The sequence below is a fragment of the Scyliorhinus canicula genome, chromosome 3, assembly GCF_902713615.1.
Source record: "Scyliorhinus canicula chromosome 3, sScyCan1.1, whole genome shotgun sequence".
NCBI lineage: Eukaryota > Metazoa > Chordata > Chondrichthyes > Carcharhiniformes > Scyliorhinidae > Scyliorhinus > Scyliorhinus canicula.
The window spans coordinates 227,008,100-227,028,350 of record NC_052148.1 but is presented as its reverse complement, the minus strand read 5'-3'; the positions used below and the strand labels follow the sequence as shown (position 1 = coordinate 227,028,350).

Genomic DNA, 20,251 nt, shown 5'->3' with positions numbered 1-20,251 from the left:
GCCACGTCCGCCTTCAGCCCCTTCAGATGAAAAAATACCCTAGTTCTCTTAACCGGCCCATTCAGCCCCCTCACGTTCCAGGTAATCAGCCGGATCAGAGGGCAACCCGCCCCTCTCCCCCGCCGGCTAGCCATAGCTTATCGACTGCTCGCCCTAGGCCAGCTCGCCCCGCCTGACCCGTTCCCCATGGCAATAATGCCTCTCCTCTACACCCCCGGCCCACACCAGCTCCTTCCTGGCCATTCCAGCAGCAACCCAGTATCTCCCCCCCCCCACCACCCCCCACCCCCCCCCCCCCCCCCCCCAGGCTAGGAACCCACCTAGCCGCGATGCACCCTCCATGGTACTTCCGTGAGTCAGCTGACTTCTGCTGACCCGGCAGCTCCCGCCAAAACCCATCCCCTCCCGGCATGGGGGTCATCCCCCTCTTGCCACACCTCCTTGGCACCGCTTCAGCGCGGGAAAGAAAACCAGTAGTGGCCACGCCCCCACCTCCAGCTCCGCCCCCCCGCCCCACAGCGCGGGAAACCAGAGGAAAGCCCGCGCTTTCAGACTGCCACACCCCACCTTTCTGACGCAGCTCCCCAAAATCCAGTTTCACCCCAACCCCCAGCCACGTACAGAAGAGAACATATAAAGCACATACCCCCAACGTTCCCCACGTACCCCACACCCATACCCAACAGACGAACCCACCCGGAAACAGAGCAAAAAGAAAACCAGCATAAAAAAAACACGTGTCAAAATTGAAGAACAGCAACAGCGAAAACAGCAACGGCCATAGTGTGTCCCCAGACCCTAGTTCAAGTCCAGCTTTTCCGCCTGTACAAAGGCCCACGCCTCCTCCGGGGACTTGAAGTAGTGGTGCCGGTCCTTATATGTCACCCACAGACGCGCAGGCTGCAGCATTCCAAATCTGATCTGCTTGGCATGCAGCACCGCCTTCGTCCGGTTGAACCCGGCCCGCCGCTTTGCCACCTCCGCACTCCAGTCCTGGTAGATTCGTACTACCGAATTCTCCCACTTGCTGCTCCTCTCTTTCTTGGCCCAGCACAGCACACACTCCCGGTCACTAAATCGATGGAACCGCACCAGCACCGCCCTCGGGGGCTCATTTGCCTTAGGCCTCCTGGCCAGCACTCTGTGAGCTTCCTCAAACTCCAGGGGCAAATGGAAGGACCCCGCTCCCATCAACGAGCTCAACATCGTGGTCACGTACGACAGGAGATCCGACCCCTCCAGCCCCTCCGCCAGGCCCAGGATCCTCAAATTCTTTCGCCTCGTGCGAACGTCCAGCTCCTCCAAGCGGTCTTGCCAGATTTTGTGAAGTGCCTCGTGCAACTCCACTTTCCCCACGAGGACCACGGCCTCCTCCTCCCGCTCAGCGGCCTGCTGCTGCAACTCCCGAATGGACAAGCTCATTACTATGCTAATTGCTTGTAGTATCGGTTTTGTCTGGGAGCTGCAAACTTCAATCCACAGGCAAACCTTGCACCTGCTTGTTTCCTTAGCACTGTCCAATTTTGCCTTTAATCTTTGCAAGTGTCCATTTTGAAATCGGGACGTGGCCACCCCAGGTGGCTACAGGGGGCATAGCATCAAAGTAAGGGGAAGTAGATTTAGGACTGAGTTTAGGAGCAACTTCTTCACCCAAAGGATTGTGAATCTATGGAATTCCCTGCCCATGAAGCAGTTGAGGCTCCTTCATTAAATGTTTTCAAGATAAAGATAGATAGTTTTTTTAAGAATAAAGGAATAAAGGGTTATGGTGTGGGAAAGTGGAGCTGAATCCACAAAAGATCAGCCATGATCTCATTGAGTGGCAGAGCAGGCTCGAAAGCCTACTCCTAGTTCTTATGTTCTTATTTGGGGACATCACAGGTATCAGCATACCCGGAGTGCAATGGGATAGTCTCACCCTGGGAATTCAACCTTCCTGATCATTCACTGCCTTTACTTTCGGTCTATATAATTTAATACACCTCCTCTGTTTGTCTATGACACCTTTGTAAGTTATAAAAGTGTTTTGTCACTTCGGAACTTTCCTTTGAAATTGAACAGCTGAAAAGCCAAGCCCCACTTACCTTATAAGGCAAATTTTAGATCCAAAATATTTACTTTTAAATCAAGCACATCATTACCCCTCATTAACATCCTTACCCTTTTATCTCCCTGTTCTCACAGACAAGCTGGCTTCAGTAACATTCCCCCCCCCCCCCCCCCCCCCCCCCACAATTTAATTAATCATGGACACACACACATCATTCTTTTTAGAATACCACAATCTCAAAAATATATATTTTTTAAAGGTCTGTCATCACAAATATCTTTACTAGATTTTTCAGCATCCTGTGCTTTGAAAATGGTAAAAGCTAAAATTAACAAGGTAAAACTACAAGAATCGAAATAAAGAACCAGGCAGTTTCCTGCCCTGCCACCAAAAGAGTCGGCGTGGAACACACCCCGCCAATCATAAAAGCCCCACATCCATTTTGGCTGGAGTAGTACTACTGCACAAATGAGGGGCGAAAGCCCCGCCTCAGTGAGCTGCTGACCAATCCAGAATTTCCTTACTTGTCAGCCGGGGGGGGGGGGGGGGGGGGGGGGGGTGCAGGGTTTGCATTCGGGGAAGGGGGCCAGCCACCAGACCTAGCTGTCAGGCCAACTGCTCAAAATGGAGGCCCAATAGCATGATTTGTGATGGAATCCCTCACGATCTCCACCATGCATATATTCGCCTGACAAGGGACAGTGAATCACATCTGGCTGCCGCCCTAGCACCAGCGCAAAGCAGAAGCAATTCAACTCCAGCAGGAGAACATAGTCTCCCAAATGGAGAATCCTGTCACATGCCAACTGAATTGGATGAAGACTGGTATCTGTGATGCTAGTGAACTGAGGAAGAGGTGAAAATTATACAGGGGGATGATTAGGGTGCAAGAAAATAATAGCTCCAATGGGGACAAAGGTATCTGAATTACTCAAATTTGGAGAAATTGCTCCAGATCTATAAAACACCAAAAAGGACCAGATGGTACGCTTGCAATATAAGTTAATTCATAAAATGTGTATTTTTAACTGAGTTTCTTGCCTATAATTAAACATCATAAAAATACGGCTGCAGACTTTGGTTCAAGTGATTTGGTGAATAATTTTTATTAATACGCTCTACTGATAAAACCAGCCGCAAGTAATCAACCTATTATATAAGCAATCAGGTAAAGCAGGAGTGGCTGATTGGTACTTGGACAGTACATGTAACACATTATATTTAGCTACTCCTGGGTTGATGCACTATACTTACACAAAATAGAAAACAATTCTCAACTCACAATCTTCCATTCTGAAGTGGCAGAAATCTACTAAACCCTGGTAAGTGGAAATAAAATGATACTTTCATTAAAAGAAATGTTGTTGCAATAAAAAATTGGATAATTATATATTCAGGTTAGTGGGTTTAAATTGCGTGAAGATTTTTAGCTATCGCCATGCTAGTGACAGAATAGTTTGAGTGTATACACGGAGGCTATTTCAGGTGATTTAAATGAACTGCATAAGTTCCATGCAAATAATGTGGAAAAGCAAGGAAAGCCAATGAAAAAGATCAGAAATATGTCAGAGCATCAATAAGGGTTTATTTTTCTTTTCATTAAAGTGCGTATCTCATGCACTACTCATTTTTTCATTAATGCTGGATCCTGTTAGCAAACGTGTGCCTAAGCCGGGAACTTGTATGCACATGATACTAAAATGTTGTAGCCACAACGTGGCATACAAGGTTACTGAGGTATATTAAACTTTAGAACCTTCTGATTACATATCAGAAGTGCTGTGTTTAATTTTGCTAATAATTATTCAGAAGTAATATACATGCATAGTAGAGGAGACAAGCAGCAGGAATATTCTTAAATGTAAAGATCATCACTGGGGAAAGATTAGTGAAGCTCAAACTCTACAGTCCACAAAAGCGATGATTGTGCAAACTTCACACGGAAAGTGACCCACGGCCAAGATCGAACCCGTCTCTTCGGTAGTGTGAAGCAGCAGTGCTAACTACTACTGCGCAACCGTGCCACCCATCCTGTTTACCTTCATCTCCTGACTAATTAATATCAGGGTAGTTGAGATCCTTCCAAATTATTGTTCCATATTTTTTTGTAATTTTTCTTTATTTAAGAGTGAGTTTGGTTCGATGGACCAAATGGCCCACTCTTGCACCTAATTCATATGTTTCACAAAACCATGTTGCCTCTGCCTTATTGTATTATAATTTTCTCAATGTAGCTATTACCTCTTTCATAATGGATTTTAGCAGATCACTGTTAGTATCACTGACAGATGTTTGGCTCACTGTCCTTAAGTTTCCGGCTTCCTGTCTCCCTCCTTTCTTGAATAGAGGTATTACATTTGCGATTTGTCAACTCGTTGGGATCTTTCCATCCCCATGTAGGAAAAATGCCCAAAGAGATGGAAACAAAATAGGGGATCATACATTTGCTTACATAAGCCTAGACTTGGGTTAAATAGCAAGTGGTTTTCATTCGGTAGAGGGTTATCAATACTGGGAATATGTTATCAGCTTATATGATAGATGTAAATCTGCTGCAACCATTCAAAGTAAGGCTGGACATGTTTCATGCCATGGCTAGCACGAGGTCTCAAGGGGTGACGGTTGTGGGGAGAGGGGAGCCGTGGGAATCAGCAGCAAGGTAGAACGGGTGGCTGTCATTGGCCTCCCCCTGCCTCATGACCATGTCCTTGATCATGTACAGATTAGTGCAGGTCATGGGATCTGCCCGCCTCTCCAGCTGACATGCACCCACACTATTTTACCAGACATAGAGGTCGCATATCGGCAGGCCCACCCGGAGCTGGGAAGATTGCAGTCGAAGTGAGAAGAGGCACTTCAGTGGTAGTTAGTTGGCTACATAAGGAACTCGAGTGGAGGTGAGACAGGAAGGTCAACAATGGCCTTGCTGCCAGAACTTACATCTTTTTTTAAATAAATTTAGAATACCCAGTTCATTTCTTTCCAATTAAGGAGCAATTTAGCATGGCCAATCTACCTAGCTTGCACATCTTTTTGGGTCATGGGGGCAAAACCCACGCAAACACGGACAGTGACTCAGAGCCGGGATCGAACCTGGGACCTCGGCGCCATGAGGCTGCAGTGCTAACCCACTGCGCCACCATGCTGCTGCCCCCCCCCCCCCCCCCCCCAAGAACATACATCTTGTGGAGGTTGGAAGGCAATGGATATCATTGCCGACGCTAAACAACAAATTTTCAGGGCTGCACACATTCTTCCTAGCCTCCAGCATGGGAGAACATTCTAGCCACCGTGTGCAAAAGATATAAAGGACATTAGTCATGCAGCATAATTGTCACAAAAACCTCCTGAACTTCTTTCCATCACTTTACTAAGTCAAAAAGGAATTTCCCACATTTTGTTTCCTGAATTGGCCCAGGGTTTAATAATGTTGTCTTTTCCAAGGAATAACATAGCTGCTAATGGAAGGATACATGATAATCATGTCCTTAGTTGCATCCTAACTGTTTAGGGCTGATTATATTTAACAACTAAGTTTATTTTCTTTTTAACATTTTACATATTTTTCCAATTGATCCATTCAGATATTCAAGCACATTCAGTTATTGTCCTCAGGTCGCTTCTCTGCCTTTTGGCTAAAATGAGCGTGTGATCAGGTGTAATGCCTGGATCTGGTCTGTCTCTCTTGTGGGGACCATGAATTAGATTCAATTTGAATTGTTTTTTGGAGCAGGCAAGGAGCTGGATTAGGGATGTGTCCCTGCCGACACTCTGAGCTCTGGCTTTGTAACTCTGATAAAGTAATAAAAAATTGTTGTCCTCATAAATTTGTACACGACCTTATCCACGAACTTCAACTTTCACAGTCAAGTTTATATAGCTGCCTCTTCAATAGATAAACTGAGCCATCACCAACTCTGATGCAATAACTTACCATTTTACAAGGGGAATTTGAATCCGAGTTGGGATCCACCCTACTTTACAGACATTCTCTCATTCCTCAAGGTATACAAAAATAGCTGACAGGTATTTGTAGTCTGAACCACAAGTCACGCTTCAAAAGTCTGATCCTAGGATCAGACTACCAATAAAGCTTAGCTTTGTAAGAATAAGACAATAAACATAACCTTGCAAAATTACCCTCAAACTCTTTTCTTTAAAGATATCCAATTGTAGATTTGACAATAGTAGTTCTTATTACAAAATACAAGAAAATAACAGTGGAAGAAGTATTGCAAACCATATGGTCTGGAACAGTTCCTTTCTTGAAATCCTGTCACTTTAAACTAGAAGCAAATACTTTATTTAAAAAAACACTTTGTATATCAATTTCAGCATAATTATAGGCTGGCTTGCACTCATGTGAAACGGGGTTTAAACACCCTGAATCATTTCATGTGGGAAAAGATCATTTCTGATAAATTTTCAATTCCCATGCTTTTTCTCTTCCCTACATTATTATTGATTAGAAATTTAGCTAAGTCATAAATTATCCTCATTTAAGATGCATAATCAAGTCTAAATAACTATAAATTGGCTTTCTGAAAGGTTAATTTCAATATGGATAAACATAATGGAACTTAGCTTTTGTATGTTTAATAAGCATGCCATATTTTATAATTTATCAAATTAGGAAGAGGTTTGGTTTACCATCCCCACTCCACCCTTAAACCCCAGAATGTCTCATTTTGAGTTGAAAAATCCATTTCGGAGACTATGGGTGGGATTCTCTGGCCACAGGAAATTCCCATCCAAAGTCAATAGACCTTTACATGGTCCGCGTCCCGCCCGTGGCAATCTTGCGGTCTCCTGCTGGAGCTGAATTGCTCAAGTTTTCCGATCCCCTTGCATCGTAAAGCAGGATGCAATTCAATGTTCCATGCCATGCAAATTTATGTATGGCATGGGATATGATGGGTTCCCAAGGGGATCCCAATATCGGGCTGCCACCTTGAACAGATGGCCCGATTGCGGAGTCCCGTGGCCGCAGCCCCCTTGCATTGCAAGTCGGCCCTGACCCGCCCTCACCACCCCACCCACTGCATGGCAGCACACTACATCCGTATTGCCTGGGCTCCCACCCCCAAGTACAGAGGTGATCCCCCCCCCTCTCCGGGACACCTGTAAGTGGGGATCCCCCTCCAGCGATCCCTGTGATAGGGGGAAGCCCCTCCAGGACCTCTTGGAATAGGGGGCCCCTGTAATAGGGGGCACCCCGACAGGGACCCCTTTAATAGCGGAATTCCCAACAGGGACCCCTGTAATAGGTGGACCTCCCACAGGGGCCCCTGTAATAGGGGAACCCTCACAGGGATCCCTGTAATGGAGGAGGGGGTAGCATAGTGGTATTCTTACTAGACTCGTAAACCAGAAACACGAGGTATAATGCTCTGGGGACCCGGGTCGAATCCCACCACTGCAGATGGTGAAATTTGAATTCAATTTTTAAAAAACAGGAATTAAAAGTCTAATGCTGACCATGAAACCATTGTCGATTGTTGTAAAAATGCATCTGGTTCACTAATGTCCTTTAGGAAAGGAATTCTGCCATCCTTACCTGCTCAGGCCTACATGTGACTCCAGACCCACAACAATGTGATTGACTCTCAACTGTCCCTTCAAGGGGAATTAGGGATGGGCAATAAATGCTGGCCCAGCCAGTGATGCCCACGTCCCATTAACGAATAAAAAAAAAATAGGGGAATCCCCCACCAGGACCCCTTTAATAGGAGGATCCCCACATGAACCCCTGTAAAAGGGGGACCCCAAACTGGGACACCCTGCATAAATGTGCCCCCTCCACAGACCCCCCCACACACCCACCGACAGACACCCTTAGAAAATGGACCCCTGTCTGGAAGCTAGACAGCAGTCCAGACTGCCATGAGCGGAATTCTCTGACCACGCAGCCCCCCTTGGCGATTCTCCATGCTCGACGGGCCAAATGCCTGTCGAGTTTGGCCGAGTCCCGCTGGCGTTGTTCACGTGTGTTCCTACCCGGCGAGACCTCGCCGTTCTGGCTGCGGGGGCCGTCCTCATGTGGGGGAGGGGCTATCTGACTCCGGGGGGGCCTCCACGGAGGCCAGGCCCGCGATCGGGGCCTACCGATCGGCAGGAGGGCTAATCCCAAGGTGGGGGGGGGCCTGTGTTCCTCCGCGCCGGGCCCCTGTAGGGCTCCGCCATGTTGCCTGGGGGCCAGCGCAGAGAAGGCAACCCACGCGCATGCGCGGACCCACGCCACCCGTGCTGGCCCCCGTATCAGCAGCTGGAGCTGCATGATGCACTCCAGCGCCGTGCTGGCCCCCTGTGCGGCGCAGGATCGCTGCGCCTAGGGGCCAGGTGACATGGTCATAAAAGGCTCCGGCGTTTACGGCGGCGTAAACACTTAGCCCCATTATCGGAAAATCAAGCCCTATATCTCTAATACTTATCTTGCAGCTCCTGTGTCCTTTCCTCAAAGGAGAAAGCTGTGCCTGTTCCCACAGATACACAGTCTGCAATGCATTCATGGTTTTAGAATAGTGGATTGTGATTGACAGCTCTTTACGAGATCACACTTGTCCCTGTCCTTTCTTAATGTCATCTGCAAACTTTCCTTGCATTCTATTTCTTTATTAATAAAGATACGGGTGACACATACACTGCTTCCCCAGGTTTTTCTATTCCTTCTCAACTTTTCAAATTGTACTGTTTACTCCATATTGTCTCCTCAGTCTTCCTACTAAAATGTTTCACTGCATCGTGTAACTATTTCACCAATCTATGGGTGGAATATTGAGCCTCCGTTGGCCATCAGCGAGAACAGCAACGCAGGCAAGATACGGCGAGAAGCGGGAAACGTGGCACTCACCGTCAACACCGTACTTTCCAATTTTCCAGGCCCTCGGCGGTGGCGTAACGGGAATCCCGTCATGGAAGGCCGGGAACCTTATTTAAATACATTCAAATATCATTACTGAAATGCCAATTCGTGGGAACCACAGATTTGAGCCAGGGAAGTGGGACGGAAATTTTCGGAAATGGGAGGAGAAGGGGATTAAGACACTAAAAGATTTGTCTTTTTGGGGGGTCGGTTTGCAGGATTGAAGGAGCTGGGAGCGAAGTCTGGGCTGGAGCAGGGGGAAATGTTTAGATACATGCAGGTTCGAGATTTTGCCAGGAAGGAGATACAGACCTTCCCAGTGGAGCCGGCCTCCACATTGCTGAAGGAGGTGCTGACGACAGGGGGACTGGAGAAGGGGGTAGTGTTGGCAGCTTACAGGGTTTTTTGAAAGAGGAGAAGCACCACTGGAAGGGATAAAAGCAAAGTGGGAGGAAGAATTGGGAGGGTATGGAGGACGGGTTCTGGTGAGACGTGCTACGGGGAGTGAACGCCTCCACTTCGTGCACGAGGTTGGGGCTGATACATCTGAAGGTGGTATATAGAGCACACCTCACAAGGGCGAGGACGAGCTGGCTCTTTGAGGGGATAGAAGATGTGTGTGAACGTTGCGGGGGGGGGCCCGCAAATCACGTTTATATGCTTTGGTCCTGTTCAAAGCTGGAGGATGACTGGAAGGAGGTTTTGGGGGTAATCTCTAAAGTGGTGCACGTGAAACTGGACCCGGGCCCTCGGGAGGCCATATTCAGGATGTTGAACCAGCCAGGGTTGGAAACAGGTGCGGAGGCAGATGCTGTAGCCTTTGCCTTGTTGATCGCCCGAAGGCGTGAGGTGGAGAGCAATCTCTCCACCCTGTGCCCTGGCGTGGCGGGGGGACCTGTTGGAATTATTGACCCTTGAGAAGCTTAAGTTTGAACTGAGGGGAAGGATGGGCGTTATTCATTATGCACTTTCAAGAATTGGATAACATTGAACATTAGTGTGTGGGAGAGTTGGGGGAGTGTTCATGGTAACTATGGGTGATTCCTGATTCCTTTTTGTTATTTGTTTATGTTAACATGCGGGCAGTTGTTTGGGAGTTGGTGGGAGGATTGGATTGTTGTTGTTGATATGGAGATTGACATTATATTCGTTACTGCTTATTGTTTATTGTTGGTGGGTGTAAATTTGGGAGAAAATGTGAAAAAGGAGAATAAAAATATTTTTAAAAAAAGAATATCATTACTGAGCCCTCCTGCTGGAACATCCCATCCCGCCCATGAATATGATGGCCAGATATTTGTCAGTTGCCAGCGTGCAACAAATGCATAAAATGAGAACCTGAAGACCTCACTTCCGAAGGGGATATTAGAGGGGAGTGCTCAGGTCACCTTTATTCTCCAGGGTGCCAGTTCCAGAGAGGGCAGTGAAGAGGATGGGTGGGACCCATATAGGTTCAACACGGGGTCAGGGACAGGGGGTTCAGACTCGGCATCTCGGGGGAGGGGTCGCTCGCAGGCCTTCGTGGCCCTTCATGGCTGGATGCTTTTAGGTTTCAAGGGTTCTGACGGCTGGTAAGCAGGCAGCGCTTCCCGCATCTTCCTTGCTGGGCTTGTGGTGATATCACTGCTGAGGGATTGCCTTCCAGAGTGGAAGCTGGAAGTGGGTGGGAGCAGGTGAATCCATAAGGTCATCACTGGGGCTGACTTTGAGGTTCTTGGGTGGGATCCCAAGAAAGACCTGGCGGAAGAAGGTAAGAAGGTGGAAGAGAATATGTGTGGGGTGCATGGGGTCCTTAATTGCTGGCTGCCTTTCCGAGGCAGCGGGAATTGTAGGCAGAATCAATGGATGGGAGGCTGGTTTGCGTGATGGATTGGGCTTCATTTACGACCTTTTGTAGTTTCCTGCGGTCTTGGGCAGAGCAGGATCCATACCAAGCTATGATACAACCAGAAAGAATGCTTTCTATGGTGCATCTGTAAAGGTTGATGAGAGTCGTAGATGACCTGCCAAATTTCCTTTGTCTTCTGAGAAAGTAGAGTTGTTGGTCGGCTTTCGTAACTATAGTGTCAGCATAGAGAGGCCAGGACAGGATGTTGGTGATCTGGAAATCTAAAAACTTGAAGCTCTCAACCCTTTCTACTTCGTTCCAATTGATGTACACAGGGGCATGTTCTCCGCTACGCTTCCTGAAGTCGATGACAGAGAGGGAAAGGTTATTGTCGTTGCACCAGTTCACCAGATTCTCTGTTTCATTCCTGTCCTCTGTCTCGTCATTGTTTGAGATCTGACCCTCTACGGTGGTGTTATCAGCAAATTTGAAAATCGAATTGGACGGGGAATTTGGCCACACAGTCAAAGGTGTATGAGGAGTATAGTAGGGGGCTGAGGACACAGCCGTGTGGGGCACCGGTGTTGAGGATGATCGTGGAGGAAGTGTTGATGCCTTTCCTTACTGATTATGACCTGTGGGTTAGGAAGTTCAGGATCCAGTCACAGAGGGAGCAGCGGAGGCCCAGGCCACGGAGTTTGGAGATGAGTTTTGTCAGAATAATGTTTTTGAAGGCTGAATAGGAGTCTGACATAGACGTCTTTGTTACCAGGGTTGTTTTCCAGCCTCGTGAGGTCTGAAGACCCTCACATGGGGGAGGATGACTGTAGTGAGAATGAACTGCCACACTCAGACAGCACTGTGTAACCAGAGGGCATTATATGGATGGAAGTTCAAGGCAACTGGTTATAGAGGTCAGGCTGTCAGTGATTAGTGTATGGGTGGCTGGCTGTTCAAGTTGGAAGGCAGGGCTTCTGGATCTCAGTCCAGCTGCCCCTCTATCCCATGTAGCATCCCAGGGACTGCCAGGCACCAGAAGAGAAGCGGATCGACAGGAATGCAGCCTGGGGCCTTCCACCTAGAGCATGGGAGTGTCCAGCCATTTGAAAACCCCCCCCCCCCCCCCCCCCTTAGAACCATAAAATTTTTACAGTGCAAAAGAAAGCCATTCAGCCCATCGTGTCTGCACTGACCCTCTGAAAAAACTCAACCAAGGCCCACTCCCCCACCCTATCCCCGTAACCCCACCTGACCTTCATATCTTTGGCCACTAAGAGGCAATTGATCATGTCCAATCCATTAACCTGCACATCTTTGGATTGTGGGAGGAAATTGGAGCTCCGAAGGAAACCCAAACAGACATGGGGGTAATGTGCAAACTCCATACAATCACCCAAGGCCAGAATCGAACCCGGGTTCCTGGCGCGGTGAGGCAGCAGTGCTAACCATTGTACCATCATGAGTGACACACCTTCAACCCCGCACACCGAGGAAGCCAACACAGCAACACCCATGCTACCAGAAAGGTGGCGGCAATGGACGCAGAGAAGGCCTTTGACCGGGTGGAGTGGGAGTACCTGTGGGAGGTGCTGGGCAGGTTTGGGTTTGGGATGGGGTTCATAGGGTGGGTTAAATTGTTACACCAGGCCCCGGTAACGAGTGTATCGACGAACCGGTTGAGGTCACAGTACTTTAGACTGTACCGTGGGACGAGGCAGGGGTGTCCCCTGTCCCCCCTGCTGTTTGCCTTGGCGATTGAGCCATTGGCCATGACGCTGAGGGAGTCCAGAAGCTGGAGGGGTTTGGCCTTTTTCAAGCGAGTGAGCAAGAGTATTATGGGATTTGTGTGGGCAAATAAGACCTGCCAAATCTGTGCAGCTATTACTGGGCAGCAAACATGTCGATGATTCGGAAATGGATAATGGAGGGAGAGGGGGCGGCATGGAAAAGGCTAGAGGCAGCGTCTTGTGCAGGTACTAGCCTGGGGGCACTGGTGATGGCACCGTTGCCGCTTCCGCCGACGCGGTATACCATGAGCCTGGTGGTGGCGGCGACGCTGAGGATTTGGGGGCAATGGAGACGTCATAGGGGGGAGACGGGGGCCTCAATGTGGTCCCCGATATGAAACAACCATAGGTTTGCTCCGGGCAGGATATATGGTGGGTTCCAAAGCTGGCACCGGGCGGGAATTAGAAAGATGGGAGATTTATTCATTGATGGGACTTTTGCCAGTCTGAGGGCACTGGAGGAGAAATTTGGGTTACCCCCGGGAAATGCCTTCAGGTATATGCAAGTTTGAGCGTTTGTCAGGAAGCAGGTTGGGGAATTCCCGTTGCTGCCTGTCCGAAGGATACTGGACAGGGAGATTTTGGGCGTGTGGGTCGGAGAGGGTAAGATCTCGGAGATATACCTGGAGCTGCAGGAGGTGGAGGAAGCCTCGGTGGAGGAATTGAAGGGCAAGTGGGAAGAGGAGCTGGGTGAGGAGCTGGATGAGAGCCTATGGGCTGACGCCCTGGGCAGGGTCAATTCCTCATCTTGCGCCAGGCTCAGCCTGATCCAGTTTAAAGTGGTACACAGAGCACATATGACAGGGGCGAGGATGAGTAAGTTTTTTGGGGTGGAGGACAGATGTGTGAGGTGTTCGGGGAGCACAGCTAACCACGCCCATATGTTCTGGGCGTGCCAGGTGCTTGCGGAGTTTTGGAAGGGCTTTGCAAAGGTTATGTCCAAGGTCTTGGATACTCGGGTAAAACAGAGTTGGGATTTCTTTTCCTTTTTGAAAGGGGCGCTTGCCCCATTTTGTTTTGAGTTGGGTGTTAATTTGTTAAACTGTTTATTGTTTAGTGGGTTGAGTTGTTCTGTTTGGTTGGCATGTTGCCCTGTTTTTAGTATTATTTTCCTTTTTGGAGTGTTTTGTAAAATTATTGAAAAACTTTGAATAAATACATTTTTTTTAAAAAAGAGAATGGCAGCGCAATGTCTCCCCCACCTCCCACACTGACAATGCAGTAAAGCCACGTTACTGCCGCAAGCCCCCCCCCAACACCATCCTTTCAATCTTCCAACCATTGGAAGGTCCCCACACACACCCATATCAATTCTCAGGCCTCTCGTATGTGCCAGCATTCTCTAGTTATGAAGATGCCATCGACTGAAAATGCATGAGATTCTGACCACCTCATAAAGAGATGGTAAATCACACCGGGTCCCCTGACATCAGAGAGGGCATCTGCAGCTGAGATGTGTTATTCTGCCTCTGTGGGCTTCTGGAACACCCCCCGTTCAGTGGCAGGTGGCATTCTGCTCTCTGTCAGGCAGGAGTCAGATATTTCATGGAGGTTAAGATGAGCATTGCTCTGTCCTCACAGTCCGGTCAGTGACTTTAGCCCATGAATAGAATGACCATGTCGATGATATCCCGCAGACCCCCCACTAGTGCCTGAACCGTGCAGTTGAAGGCTTTCACTGTGGGACTCTGTGCCCTCGGCCATGGTGGTCATGAACTGAAAAATGGAGTGGACATCGCCGGCCATGGAATGCATGTCCTACACCAATTTACTGGAAATGTCACTCTCATGGTGTTAGCATCGTTGCGTCAGACAGATGGCACCATCTTCTCGGACAGAAGGCTATGGTACTCCTCCATTTGACCTTGCAGTCCGACGAGGGATGCTCTAATCCCTTCCTGATGCTCCTGACTGCAGTAGTCAGAAGAAGTGAGTCCCCATGTTGGGAGAAGTCTTCACATCCTAGTCCTGGTCATCACCAAACTGAGAGTCAATGAGGGCGTCCCATGCAAGCCCTGCCATCGTCCAAGGTCCTTTCTCCTCCGTCGGTTGCCCATTGCTGCCCTCCTCACAATCCTCCTCATACACTGCTGTGCCAGGTTGTATAGAGTGCAGCTGACCAGTATGCTGTGACACACCCCCTAAGGGCTGTTTTGGAGAGCTATCCCAACTGGTCCAGGCACCATAACCACAGCCTGAGCAGTTGGAAGGCTTAGAATCATAGAACCCACACGTGCAGAAGGAGGCTAATTGGCCCATCGAGTCTGCACCAGTCCTAGCGGCTGGTTTCAGGTTGCATGGGTGACCTGTTTCCAGTCAGCAGCACACAAATGCAGAAGGGAGGTCACGTGTGCACTATTTGCGAGTGCTCACATAAACATCAATTTGGATGGGGACCAGACGAGCCAGGGCCATGGATTTTGCCACAGCATTGGAATGCCTCAAGTGCAGGGTGTCATCGACTGCACCCATTTGACTCTGCGTTCCCCATGGCAGCATAAGCACCATTTTTGAACTGCAAGGGATACCACTCCCTCACTGTCCAGCTCGTCTGTGACCACACAATGTGCAAGATGCAGGTTTGTCCCCGTTTCCCGGGGAGCATCCATGAAAGTTACATTTTGTGGCGCTCGCACATCCCAGCCATTTTTGAGGGAGAGCAGTGACTGGAGAGATGGCTCCTGAGGGACAACGGGCACCCACTCGGGAGGTGGCTGATAAACAACTGTTGAACCTCCTTTGCAGCTCCAGCAGCTCTGGGGTGACAGTACCCAGGGGAACATCATTGGCCTGGGGCACAGCAGAATTTATGGCTCTGGCATCGCGTCCGAATACTGGATGCCTGCGACATGCCTGCCCCCGCCTTCTGTGGGTCATCAGGTGTGAGGTACTCATCAGTGAGTGACCCAGAAGTCTGCCTACTACTTAATCCACCAAGGTGCGCTGGTGGAGGGTTCGGGTGTCAGGTGTGGTCTGCAAGATGTCTGAATCCGAGCTGCTCGGGTTCCAGGGGCCACAGGGATGGTACGGGAAGTCCGCTGATTGACCTGCAATAGGAGATGGCATTACTGCAGGACACAGGATTTAAAAAAATAATCTTTATTGTCACATTAGACCTACATTAACACTGCAATGAAGTTACCGTGAAAGCCCCTAGTCACCACATTCCGGCACCTGTTCGGGTACACGGAAGGAGAATTTAGAATGTCCAAATCATCTAACAGCACGTCTTTTGGAACTTTCGGGAGGAAACCGGAGCACCTGGAGGAAACCCACACAGACACAGGGAGAACGTGCAGATTCCGCACAGACAGTGATCCAAGCCGGGGAGCGGACCTGGAACCCTGACGCTGTGAGGCAACAGTGCAGTTTCTTAACCGTAACAATACTTTGCATGCAAATATGGCTCACATTCCAATTACACATACAGGCAAAGGCAACACTTGCATTTAGGAAGCAATCTTTCTTCTGTTAGGGATGTTTGCTCAGAACCCTTCTCCAAAGTCTTCTCTCTGTGGCTTTTTTCATGACCTTTTCGATGACTGCTTCCATCTTTCTTCCTTGCCTGTTCCAAATTGCTTCTGCTCTCAGCTCCGCCCAGCCCTTTGGAATGTCCCAATTGGAACTTATCGACTGTAATAGGGCTACTTGATTGCCCACCCCCTTTTACACAAAAGACCAGAGCTATGCCATTCATATGCAACTAATCTTCCATTAACAGACAGATGGGTCATCAGACTCTATAATAGGATAATGGTTGGTCATGCAAGAAAGACAATGGATCTTGGGTGAATCGCCTGAGGCAGTCCCTAACGGGTTTAAGTCTGAATGGGTCCATGTGACTCAACCAGGTGTGAGCGTATCCCTTTGAGTCCGGGCTAACAGCATTTTCCTTCAGTCTATTTAACCTTTAAAATTGTCTGCTACACATTGAATCCCCATTTCTGGACCATGTTCCTAATATCTGCCACATATTGCTACCATCGTCTTTTGGAGTGAGCTGGCACTGACAATCACAGCCACAGCCTCCCAAGCAGGGTTGGTCACTAATCTGGATAGACTTCTGCCTGATATTGGGTCGCAGGTTTCCCAACTCTGCTTGAAGCCCCATTGAGAAGTTTGCTGAGGGTTCTTTCTGTACATATATAATGTGGTATAGTCTTTCCGGAAGTCATACCCCAATTAAACTTGGAACAAGTGCTGGGGAGGCATTTAAAAGGACAGCCCAACTGATTCCAGATATTATGTTTTCTTGGGGCGTGTGTATCAGGGGCAAGCCACCACGAGCGCAGCCTGATTCACATGCACACTCTGTAGCCATCTGGGATGGCCTCTTACAAAGGATCCCGGGAAATATCATAGCATTTACAGTGCAGAAGTAGGCCATTCGGCCCATCGAGTCTGCACCGGCCCTTGGAAAGGACACCCCACTTAAGCCCCACACCTCCGCCCTATCCCCATAACCCCACCTAATCCCACCTAACCTTTTTAGACACAAAGGGAAATTTAGCTTGGCCAATCCACCTTTGGACTGTGGGAGGAAATCTGAGCACTCAGAGGAAACCCATGGCCACCTGCAAAGGACCATGGGAAATATGGTTAACCCAGGACTCAGATACTCAGAGCTTATGCATATTGGCAATTCAGATAACTAGACGCTATCGAAACCCCCAACTACTTTGCATCCTAATGGCCCATTTCCCCAGAACAAAAGACCTCTACTCAGGTAACAGATACCGAAACAGACTCATCGGCGCCACTCCCTTTGCTCAGGGAGCCCAAAAAGCCAAGGTCAATGACTGCTCAGGACACGCCCTGCCATCAAGGCACTCGCCCCTTTATTGGCCAAAATCGAAGGCAGTAATCGAAGCCTGTCAAATTATTGGGTCCAAAGCTAAGGACCGCCCAAAAGAGCACAAAACCCCAGAAGGATAAAGAGAGACACTGCCATGTGTTCAGTCTCTCTTGGCCCCGGTGCTCAGTCTCTCTTGGTCCCGACCTACACCTAAAACCAAATGCAGCATCACGTCCAGAAGACAAGGTCAAGACCAATGATCGCTACAAGATGGATGAGGCCAGCAGAAACAAAGTCACTTCTCCAGACCCAGACACGCAAGATCCGAACAAAGGCCTTGTTCCTCTGCATAAAGCCGGGTGCCTGAAGTTAAGTACAGGTTGTTGTAGTGTTAGGTGTAATTTAGCTTGTAGTGTTTTATGTTGCATGTCGAAGTAATTCTTCTGTGTAAATAAACAATCATTGAACTTGAACTAACTAACTGGCTGTTTGGTCTTTGATCGATATCTGGTGAGACCTTGGGGTGGTATCATTTGTTACCTGGCGACTCCGAAAAGCAATATCATTAATAACTGTCATATCAGTATCCAGTTAAACAGAGCAACATTATTGGTGTCTCCGGTGAGAATTGCCAACATTATTGGCGACATCTGACGTGATTCGACCTATATATATAAGGCAGCGATTCGAATAGTGGGTATGGCCAAGGCTATTTTCCAGTTCACAATACTCCTGATAGTTTTGCGCAACAAAATCTAACGAGCTTACCTTATATCCCTGTTAGTACACGTGCAAGTTAATACACACTTCCGAATCTTGGAGATTTGATCGATACCACCCCACTAACTATCACCCAATTGAGAGATGCCTGCGCCAAATTTGAACCATTTGAACCCACAGCAGACCCGCATAATTTCTTTGAGAGATTACGACAGCAAACAGTTATGTACGGCCTGGACGAACCGGAGGAAGTTAAGCTTGTAGTCATGGGCCTTGACCCGTCCATTAGCTCAGCTTTACTAGAACCCCAGAATGTAGGAAGAAGCCTCAAGGAGGTGAAGGCAGCTATTTTAGACGCAATTGGATACAAGAGGAGATCCCGTAGAAGGTTTAAACCGATGTAGACAAAAGAAGGGAGAGCATCCGACTGCATACGCAGGTCGCCTTTGGATCCAATTTAAAGCGGTATTTGGGGAATTGAACCGCACAAACTTAGATAACGACAACACAACTAAATGGGCTCGTACTTTAGTCTCCCACGCCACAGAAGCAGGTCAAAAAGCCTGTGTAAATTACGACCCCACAGACGCCACACATAATGAAGTTTGGGTTTTAAGAGACTCCAGAGCTTGGGAACTATCCCTACATAGAAAGGCAGATTAGTAGAAGGTAGAAGTGAATATGAATCCAGTCAGGACTACTCAGAACCCCACATGGGTAAATGAGGGCAGAAATGAAGGTCAGCACCCCAGAGCACAGGCACCATGAGGTTGCTATAATTGTGGAGAAAAGGGTCATTATGTCCACAAATGCAACACCCCCCCGAACTAGCAACGGAACCAGAAATCGAACGCCCCACCTAGGAACAATGTTAGGGCCATACATAGCATTAGTGCCCAATCAGATAATGCAGTGATTAAAGCACAGATTGACGGTGTTCGGACTCCCCAACTTGGGTCTGCGACACACTCTGGGACAAATCAGGCAGACCAGTAGTCACAGGCACAGTCCTGGGACACCCTGTAGAGTTCCTTTGGGACATAGGGAGGGTCCCACACGACTTTAAAGTCCTCCACAATGTTTCAGCGCGACAAATGGCCCACCACAGACACCACCACTCTTAGCGGATTTACAGGACATGTACCGCAGGGATACATTACGGCCCCCGTAGATATTCAAATCAGAAACATAGACACCAAGCACCCCATTGTTTTAGTGGACTTGCCCCAAACAGCAGAGCACATTTTAGGAATCAACTTCATTAGCGCACACAACCTTTCCTTTGACCCGTGAATAAGTGTGTATGGAAAATGGCCAGAACAGCAAGAGCCCCCGCCACGCTCACAGTAGGAGACTACGAAGATAGAATCAGCTCAGTAAGCGACTATTGGTTTAATCCGCAAGCCATTAGTACAGATAAGGCGATTAGAGAGGTCCTAAGAAAACATAAAGCATTCTTCGCCAAGCACAAGCACGATTGTGGAAAAAAGTCCGGGAACAGTCACAATTATAGGTCCCGATCCCAAGCCCCAGAAGCAATACGGTTTCCCACTGCAAGCCATGGGGAGATTGCAAAAGTTATCAATAGCTTACTAGATCAAGGAGTAATTTGGCCCGTAGCCTCAACAAACAATGCCCCAATTTGGCCCGGAAAGAAACCCGATGGTTCATGGAGATTGACCATTGACTACCGAGAGCTCGAGACGGTCACCCCATTAGCAGCCCCCATCGTTGCCACGAGTCCCGAAACCATGCTGAAGCAGGGAGTACATGCTAAGTACTTTATTGTGCTGGACATTAGCAATGGCTTTTAGTCCATTCCCTCAGATGTGGCCTGTCAATACAAGTTTGCGTTCACATTTCAAGGACAGCAGTATACGTGGACATGCCTCCCGCAAGGTTTCCACAACTCCCCTTCCATCTTTCACCGACAATTGGCCAACGGACTTTCCAAATTTTCCCAACCCAAATGCCTTATTCAGTATGTTGACGACTTACTCCTACAGACGGACACAAATGAAGAACATGTTAAGCTTCTTTCCAAGTTGCTAGGTCTCTTACAATCAATTGGATGCAAAGTCAACCCGAAAAAAGCCCAGATCCTGAAAGAAAAGGTCCTTTACTTAGGTATCATATGGGAAAAGAGAGATCGAACAGAAACGGATTGAATCAATAGTTAAATTGCCCCTGCCCCACAATGTCACTGCAC

General features: G+C 48.4%; 2 protein-coding genes and 1 pseudogene across 5 annotated transcripts in view; 1 reads left to right on the top strand and 2 right to left on the bottom strand.

Moving 5' to 3' along the window:
- Positions 1 to 20,251, bottom strand: part of idua (alpha-L-iduronidase) — a 328,554-nt gene that overhangs the window by 233,085 nt on the left and 75,218 nt on the right. The gene's annotated exons all lie outside the window — the stretch shown is intronic.
- Positions 1 to 20,251, top strand: part of slc26a1 (solute carrier family 26 member 1) — a 66,769-nt gene that overhangs the window by 11,656 nt on the left and 34,862 nt on the right. The window contains exon 1 of one of the 3 annotated variants that reach the window (XM_038792328.1): positions 3,232 to 3,372. The exons of 1 other annotated variant lie outside the window; for it this stretch is intronic. The gene's annotated coding sequence lies outside the window, so the exon portion shown is untranslated. Of the gene's footprint in view, positions 1 to 3,231; positions 3,373 to 20,251 lie in introns of those variants that run through there. One more of the 3 variants, XM_038792330.1, reaches the window with a different exon arrangement.
- Positions 1,823 to 1,970, bottom strand: LOC119963973 (annotated as a pseudogene).